General features: G+C 43.6%; 1 long non-coding RNA gene across 3 annotated transcripts in view; it reads left to right on the top strand.

Moving 5' to 3' along the window:
- The window catches only part of LOC125311702, a 179,144-nt gene that overhangs the window by 132,986 nt on the left and 36,158 nt on the right, over window positions 1-10,000 (top strand). The window lies entirely within an intron of this gene.

Here is a 10,000-nt window from a genome sequence, read left to right as displayed (position 1 = left end):
ATGGGGAGGGAGTGGGGGAAAAATGGGTGAAAAAAAAGAGATTGACAAATAAATCCAAATTGGTCCCCCTGCTCATTGCTCCAGCATTAGTCAACACCTCCACGCTGGGAGACAATGCACACAATGGTGGTGGGGGAGAAAGAGAAGGAGAGAAGGCGTTTGGGTTTGTGCGGTAGGACTGGAGTGAAATGGAGTGATGAGAGAGAAGAGAGGGGAGGGGTTTCAGTGTGTTAGCATATGCATGGTGTTCCCCTAGGCTGGGGGCAGGGCACGGTTTGGGGCTAATGCTGTTGTAGGTGTGTGTTTACATGCAGGTATTTACAAGTGTGTGTGTGTGTGTGTATGTGTGTGTGTGTGCACATTCGACTGGCTGAACTGATGAGCCATCCTCTCTCTCTCTTTCTCTCTCTCTCTCTCTCTCTTTCTCTGGTGTGATTCCTGTGATCAGTGTTTCTCTCCTGCTCTTGCTTTGGCCTCCAGATCTGTGCTAAAGCATTTCCCTCTCATTCTGTTAGCATGTGGCAAAGGGGGCCCGCCACAGATGTATTCAGCACACTTTAGCGACATTAGCATTTAGAGTTGTACACAAATACCTCAGGCAATGGTGCAAGTGATGGAGAGAGTAATCAAGCAACATTGCAATCTTTAAAATACCATATATATTTACTATTCAAATGTGGGGACGCGATGGGAATGTTTTCCAGCCCTCCTGGAAGTGTGTGCGTGTATGTGTGTGTGTGTGTCTTCATGTGCGTATCAGTTTTTTAATATGTATTCAAATGCAGTACATGCACATTGCAGTTATTATTATTTTTTTTATCACATTTGGATTCAGTTTTCAGCTGGGTAATATGTTTCTTTGGAGCATTAGAGAGGCTGTTAGAGTTTCATGAACTGCTTCAAAATTGTTTATGAAATTATTTCCTCATAAAGAAAGTTTTTTTGTTGTTGATGATGTTCCTTTTTTTTCATCCGTTGTTGTTTCCCATTGGTTTGTTTTGATTAATGACAGAGACTAGAGTCAGATGATATAGAGGTCTATTTTTAAAGGCTGACTTTTACCTCATCGTTTCTCTTTTTGCATAACATTTATTGCATTAGACAGTTATTTGGCTAGTTCTGATACCATATTGAGTATAAAGAATACAAAAAAATAATAAACCACATTCACAGTGTTTTTTCCCTCGTCTTCTTCCTCCGCATCGGTCTGTCTACTACGGCTTCCTGTCTGTCAGACTCGTTATCTGTCCATCCGTCTAGATTATCTCGTCATCAGGCTCTTTGTCAACTCCTCGTTTTCCCGTCAATCTTACACCAGCGTTGGTTGGCGAGGCTTGAACTCAAACAAGATGTCTGTGAGAAATCATTTCTTGGTTGGAAGACAAATGGGGAAGGGCAGAGCCCTTTTTTTGGAGGGTAGAGGGGGTGTGGGGGCGGCTTACTCAACTCTGCCTTCTCAGAACAGTTCGCCCACCTCACTGTTGGATGGCCTAACAAGATGCAAAGGCAGCAGTTAATTCTGCGATGTTTGGGCCGCCTAGTGAGATCAGTTACGATTGTAGGTCATATCACAACCGTGGCAGGAAAGAGGATTTTCCATGCAGCTGAGAGTCATCTTTTCTCTCTCTCCCTTTCCTTCCCTCTCTCTCTCTCTCTCTCTCACCCTCTCTATTTATCTGTCTATCTATCTCTGTCTCTCTTTTGCCACCACCCACCCCCGCCTGTCTGTGGAATAAGGAAAGGAGACATTGCGCGATGGAAAAACAGACCTGTTTTTGATTTATTCGCTCATCTCCACTGGATGTGGCGTTGTCCAACCCTAAGTGGCGGAGAGCATCCTCCGACCACAGCGGCCGGCGGACGCCCAAAGAGCCATGAATCTCCGGAGGAGTTTGGCCAAAGTCAACCGGTTAGTGCCGTCCTACAGTCATGCAGAAAGGGCTGATTGAGGAGTGCCATAAATCTTATCAAAGGCTGTCCTGTCCACATCCAGCAAGGACCCACTGGTCACATGATATCGCCCCTACACTGCGTACCACACAGATGGAGACAGGCTCTCTCACAACTACTACTACTACTACTGCCACTATGACTATTACTACTACTACTACTACTACTACTACTACTACTACTACTACTACTACTATTATTACTACTACTACTACTACTATTATTACTACTACTATTACTATTACTACTACTATTACTACTACTACTACTACTATTACTACTACTATTATTACTACTACTATTATTACTACTACTACTACTACTACTACTACTACTATTACTACTACTATTATTACTACTACTACTACTACTACTACTACTATTACTACTACTACTACTACTGCTACTGCTACTACTATTACTACTACTACTACTACTGCTATTACTACTGCCACTATGACTATTACTACTAATACTAATACTACTATTACTACTACTACTGCAACATCTACTACTGCTATTACTACTACTACTACTACTACTACCATTGACAGTTCATGTTGATGATGATACTTGTACTGTTACTGTTACTGCTGCTGAATACTCATTCTACTACTACTAGTAGTCCCTCCACTGCTACCAACACTATCGCTGCTACTTCTGCTACTAGTGCGATGACATTTGCCCATTTACCCACCTCTGTTTCCACTACTTCTAGTGAATCATTTCTAGACTTTTGGTTTATGAGTGCAGAAGCTGTCTCTCTGAACATTGCTGTGTCAGCTCTTTCCCTGAAGTAAGGCCCAGATATGACTTCACAGGCTTCACAGTTCCCCACTCCGGAGTCCCAGAACTCCCTGAAAATGAGCTCCTCTTAGTGTCTGGCCCGCGCCGAAAGAAAACATTCCAGGCCCGAGACGCGCACAAGCCCGACTCTCTGAACCAAAGCCTCGTCGGATCCAGGCTCCCGGAGTGTTGCTGAAGGGTCTGGGCAGAGTGACAGACAGGACAGACGGCCGAGAGAGAGAGAGAGAGAGAGAGAGATGGAGGGAGCGAACAGGAAGGCATGCCACAGCAGCGCCCGGTCGTCTCGTCCTGTCCCGTCCCGTGCGTGTGAGCATGCAGCCAACCCAGTTCTGACACAGTCGGATGACTCAGGACCTAAGCATGCTGGGATATTAGAGAAGGAAAAAGAATGGTGGCTGACCGTTTCGTGCCACACTGGCAGCCCACTGATCAGAGAGATGAAATGCTTTTATTTTTGGTCCTAGATTAATTTATTGAAATGTGCTGTTTATTTGTTTAGTCTCTGTTTTTTTTATTTTATTATTATTTTGGTGGTGGTGGTGTTGGGGGGGAAACATTTCATTATGTGAATGAAAGATTCCAGTGGGGGGAGGGAAAACAACATTGCAGCAGGCAAATAGCCATTGACCAGGATTAACCAAAACACACACAAACACACACACACACATAGATACACACACACACACACACAGTATGTTTACTCTAACCTCTTCGATTGTACCTCTCCAGATTCTTCTTACACACAGGGTGTTTGTCTACTATGAGTGTGTGTGTGTGTGTGTGTGTGTGTGTGTGTGTGTGTGTGTGTGTGTGTGTGTGTGTGTGTGTGTGTTCCTTCTCCTTCTTGGTATTGATTGTTGTGCGTGAGTTTCTTTTGAACAGGGAGAGTGTTGTGTTGGACACTGAGGACTAACCCTGAGGCCTGTGGGGTGTTAAACACCGGGCCTTGATGTTCCTTCCCACACACACACACACACACACACACACACACACACACACACACACACACACACACACACATACACATACACACACAGTGGGCATTGGCTGACTCTATTGGAGTTGTTGAGAGGAGGATCAAATTCACACACCAACCTGCCATGGCGTAGGGGTCATAGCCATGGCTACCATCTCTCACTCTCTCTCTCTCTCTCTCTCTCTCTCTCCTCTTCATCTCTGCTACTCCTTCTCTTCCCCTCTCTCACGCGCACTGGCCACTGGAACGTGTTTACACTTATGATGCACACCAAGGGTCACATTATGGTCAGCTGGAGCCAAGCGTGTGGGTGGTGTAGAGTTTGGCGAGAGATACGCTCACACTGGACATGAGAATTAGTAGGAGGCAACAGGGCCTGATCCAGGGACAGTGGAGTTCATCACCCGTGCATGTCCATCTGAGTGTCCATCTGGAGTGCATCACTTCAATATCTTACAAAAGGACCCTGAACAAACTGATCAACATCTTGGACAATGAGTGTCATCCACTCCACAGCACTATTGTAAAGCAGAAGAGCCTGATCAGCTGGAGACTTCGCTCACTGCCTTGCACAACAGACAAACTGAGAAAGTCATTTGTCCCCAGGGCCATTGAACTGTTCAATGCTTCACTTAAGGGAAGAGGAGAGATAGACTTCTCCGCATAGTCTGTCTGCCTCTCCACCCTCTCCATGTTTGGGTACTGTCTGTCCACTAGCAACTTTTTACCACTGTCTTACTGCCTCACTGTTTGCGTGCTATATTAGCACATATGCATAACCCCTCCCTCCATGCCACAGCCGGATTGTGGCCACACTTATACCTTTTCTTAATATATATATATATATATATATATATATATATATATATATATATATATATATATATATATACATATATAGTTTTTTCTATAGTTGTATTACCTTGCCTACTCGCTGATATGTCCATATTTATTTTATGCTGGTCTCTAGACTTTATTCTTGCACTGTTGCACTGTTGGACTTACTCATTTGCACCATCACCATGACACTCACTCACACAGAGCACCTTACCGTACCTTACTATGCACAGAGAATCACAGGCTCAGTCCCTGCATCAGTCATTGCAAGCTCCTCTTGATTAATCACCCTGCAATGTTTAAAAAATAAACGTGCACAATACCGAATTAAACTTTGCGCGGGTGGAAAACGAACTTTACGCCATGCACTGGTGCCCAAAATACAGCCCTAAATCAATTATAAAAACAGTATCCACATAGTGGGCTGTATTCTGGCGAGAGACACGTATGGAGCACAGCTGAAGACGCACTGTCACGAGATATAAGCAACTCCTCTGAAGGATAAATGTTGAGCAATATTAGGGTAAGTGTTGCTTTTTCCAGCCTATGTTTTCGATGGTAACCCATTGTCAGTCAATAGTGAAAGTAACTGCATATAACTGTCTTGTCGTTGACTGACTCCTTGGTGAAGTTAGTTTCACTTTGCCAATGAGTTCAAATAATAGACGGTTGCAAATGTGTGAAGGCTATGCTAGGTTTTAGTAAAGCATGGTTTAGTGGAATGACTATCCCATAGGGTCTCGCAAGCAGCCTCCTTCAAATGCGCCGTTGAATGCCAAAATACCGATGCATTTATTTGACATATATGACATTTATTGCGCCGTTAAAGGGAATGACAGATGTCATTCTCATTGGTTTAAATGATGTTACGCTCCAAACACACCCATATGACTGATTAAAAACCTAGGAACGCCTTTGTTGCCCATGCTCCCACGCTTGATAACGTAAACCCCTCCCAATGTGAACTGGACATCCTACTAAATTTGAATAGACTTTTGACGAGTGACGATGCGCTTTAGAATGTCATGATAGGGCCCTTATTAAGGGCTCTATTTTAATGGTCTGAAACTGAAGTGTCTTTGCGTAAAACGCAAGTGACTTTGTGGGCGGATCTTGGGCGCTGATGCTATTTTACCGGCGGGAAAATTGATTGTTGCGCCCGACGCAAATCTAAAATGGGTTGGTCTGAAGTAGCTATATTAATCATGGGTGTGGTTTGGGCGTATCGTGCAATAAACCAGTCAGAGCGTCATCTCACATTCCCTTTAACAACAGGCACGCTTGTTCAGTTCAGTTGGGAACAGTTAGCTATTGATTTTTCCTCTTGACAAAATGTAATGCAGAATTGTCACAAAGACATACTTTCCAATGTTTTGGGATCACTCTCACTGAATCACGAGGTTATGAATGCATGGTGATATTTTTGCAATGTACAATGTAATGTAACATACTGCTGGGGCATTTGGGTTAAATGGCATCGGCATGCAAATCAACATCACATCTCCTTAAGTCCTCTAATATTTCCTAATTTATGTCATCAACACATCCGTGATTCGTGAAAATGTGAATGCTAGATTTATGCCTATTTTTTCACACCTTAATGGACACCACACTGATTTCCCTCGAGTGGTAATATTTTTCTTTGAAATTATGTATGGTTTACAGAAATGGGAACTACGATGTATAGATGAGAGGAGCAAAGTGTGCGTTGCGCAGCACAGGCGGCCAAGCAAGGCCTCCTTACCCTAGGCAACTTAACAATGAGAAACAGTTTCCAAGTTGACCTAACTTTCAACTCTGCATAGTATCCCATTAACTGCATGACAGTAGGCTATTTGCAATTTCTTCTGTTAAGTAGAGTTTGTAAACACGTTATCATCAACTTAATGCACGCACAACATTTGTTTGAGCAGGAGAGAGAATAACAATGAATGGATGCAGCAACTACAGAAATTGTAGCCATACTTGCTGCTTTCTTGTACTATCTGTGGTTGCTGGTTAACAGCACATAAAAGCTGATTTAAGCTAATTCACTAACTCAAGACTTCAAGGCCATCATGGATATAAAACGTTTTTTGAAAATAATGAAAGGATGGAGGGAACATAACAAAGATTGGAGTTATTTCAGATGGGCTACAACAAGGTTGGCAAAATTATGGTGCTTAAAACCTTAGCGTAGCTGGAATAATGCTTATAGGCTGATGTTAAAGCGCACGCGATGTTTAAAGCCATACACAACGGTAAATTGGAACAAAACTAAAGGTAACTTTAGCCTTTATAGGGCTGTATAAAGTTGTCCAAATTAATAGGTCATAATTAGGCGTTGTTGTTGTAAAGATAATGCATGTAGATGTTGTACTATATAGGCTACTAAATTTTTAGGTCACCAATGCACGAACAAAACCGGGAAATGGACAAATATTATCAAGGCTTTGAATGTTTCCATCTGTGCACAGGGGTGTCTGTAGATTGGTGTGCAACGCATTCATTCATGCAGGCCTGTGGTCATGCATGCGCCTTTAAAATAGCATCTGCATTTGCACCACAGACTTTAGACCAGGGAGTTCCTGGTCTGTGGCGGAATTGTTTTCTGAAACTGCAAAATATCAACCGTGAATGTTTGGCGCCGAACACGCCCGTCTTTTATTTCTGAACCGCCCCATGGGCTTAATCAATTCCCCTAATTTACAGGCATGTACCTGTGGAGGGAAAATTCCAATATGCGCTGACTGCAAAATAGGAAAGACAAAAGCGCGAGTATACAAAGTCAATTGCGCTGGGACGCAAGATAGAGCCCTATATGTTGGATTATTATCCATAAAATAGAATGCACTGCAAAGCTTCCCCATCACAAGATCATTTCCTTGTGAGCAGCCTGTTCACACACACACACACACACACACACACACACACACACACACACACGCACACACTGAAGTCCTGATTGGCGCACCACAACAGAGGCATTAACACTCTGTAAATACTGCTTTCTGTAAACAGTCTCTCAGTTTGGGAATACCTAGAAATATCCACCCTGTGGTGGCTGCTTGTATGTCTGCCATTTTGTTCCTGGTCCCGTATTGTCTCTGTGGGGCCACCCGGTCACTGCAGTCTCATTGTCTTGGACTGTCTTGGAATGCAGGAAAGGTGCTGTGTGGACAGGGAAGGCAGACTGTGGCCGCTGCGGTAATGACAGGCCAGCGCATCGAGAGGGACTGTTACTGTCTGCGCACTGGTCAGTGGTTTACCCCCTGTGTGTGTTTGTGTGTGTGTGTGTGTGTGTGTGTGTGTGTGTGTGTGTTAGAGAGAGAAAGAGAGAACTGTCTGGGAGTTGTTTAAAGCTGAGATGTTTTCCAACGCCATACTTTGGTTCAGGTGAGTTTTGGGTGAAAGCTCTCTCTCTCTCTCTCTCTCTCTCTCTCTCTCTCTGTGCTGTGGGTGTTGAAACCGGATTACTGTTAGTACCGTGGATCTGCATCTAAGGGGTATCGACCAGAAATGGTTTCTATCGATTATCTACGGTTAAGTTAATAGCCTTGTGTGGATTGGAATGGGGTTGGCCTTAACTTGTCATTATTGTTCTAGTTAGCCCATAGAAATCTCGACTCTTACATAAAGTGGACCATATTACAGAGTTTGGAGAGCTTCCAAGATACTTGGTATCAGTTGAGCCTGTTCACCAAACACAGTTGCTGATTTTTTACAGGCTTTTGAACCGAAAACAGGCCTAAGCTTCTTAAGCCTCATATTTACTAAAAAAACAACTGTTGCAGATGTTAGACATTTGTCAATCCATACTAATATAACACTATAATGTAAATATTATATCTTACAGATATAATGTCTGCATGCAAATGGTGAAATACAACTTCAAATTCATGTCACACTAATGTAATCATTTCACCATTGGCATTACATTTAAGTAATCATGTTACTTAATTCGTGGTCTTGCTGTTCAATATATTTTTCCCTTGTATTGAAATTTCCATGTCATAAAACCAAACATAAACAACACAATGGCAGAATGGCAGTGCAGTCCTAATGCAGGCTGTCGTCTGTTCTTTGTGACTATTATGCTGTTATGAAAGCGTAGTGCACATCTGCATATGCTCCTGCCCTTCCCTGCCCTGAGTGCGGATTGATTTAACATGGAGAGACACCGCAGGAGCCTCGCACTGCAATGATGGTCACCACCGAGGGACTTTAGGAGATGGTGGGGTGAATTCTGGGTCACAAAATGCTTCTTGGCATGGATTCGCTCTCTGCTTCTATGTGCATGGATATGTGTGTGTGTGTGTGTGTGTGTGTGTGTGTGTGTGTGTGTGTGTGTGTGTGTGTTGTGTGTGTGTGTGTGTGTGTGTGTGTGTGTGTGTGTGTGTGTGTGTGTGTGTGTGTGTGTGTGTGTGTGTTTGTAAGAAGGGAATGGGCAGGACGTGTGTTGGGAAGGAGGAAGAATGGGAGGCAGGAAGAGAAGTCAAGCTGCACTAACCTGCTGAGCCACACTTGTGCCATTCCTCTGACTCATCCCCATGTTCTTACTCTGCCACTTAGAACAAGAAAACGCACAGAGTGAGAAAAATATGTCGCTTTTATACGACAATGACCTTATGTATTGCAATAAAAAGGTTCACATTCCCCCCACTACACTAACACTCTCACTCTCTCTCTCTCTCTCTCTCTCTCTCACACACATACACACACACACACACACACACACACACACACACACACACACACACATTTGCTGCTGTAATCTGGCGTTAAAGTGGGTTTGTGGCCTCTGTGTTGGCCCCTGCGAATGCAGCACCTTCGGTGGTGTCGTTTGTCTGACACGAACACACACCCCTATTCTTGGGCTCTCTATTCTGTTTACCTTCCCCATCAGGAACGCGCCCGGACGCCTGGAGAAAGCACGTTTAATTAGAGCCGCTGCAGACGCACCTTAATTATGACTGAAGCACAGAATCATCTTTGTCACTCGGGGAAACGCACACGCTGCCAGAATGAATACCCCCCTCCGTTCCTCCTTCAGTCCCTCCGCGGTGCCTCCTCCTTCTCGTCCCTCCGTTCCGACGCTCCTTTTCATAGAACAATACGCGCCGGTAAAATGTAATTTGCTCTTTGTTAAGATTAGATTCAGCTTTTTTTTTCATCTAAGTTGAAACGTTAAGAGAATCAAAGCCCTGCCGGTTTTTTTTTTTTTTTTTTTGCCATACTGCTTCATTTTTTTTTCTTTCCTTTTTTTTCAAATGCCCTATTCTTTCACTCATCTAGCAGGCTTAAACATTGTTACCATGGAAATGAGGAGTTTCAGGATGAAAAGAACCCATAATTTTGTGCTGGGATTAATTCGGAAACACAAGAATCGCCGTGTGAAATCCTTGTCAAAACCGTTTGCCGATGTTCCTCTCCCTACGAGTGGGTCTGCGG

This window comes from Alosa alosa, chromosome 18 (assembly GCF_017589495.1).
Source record: "Alosa alosa isolate M-15738 ecotype Scorff River chromosome 18, AALO_Geno_1.1, whole genome shotgun sequence".
Classification (NCBI taxonomy): domain Eukaryota; kingdom Metazoa; phylum Chordata; class Actinopteri; order Clupeiformes; family Clupeidae; genus Alosa; species Alosa alosa.
This window is presented reverse-complemented; position numbering and strand designations above follow the sequence as displayed.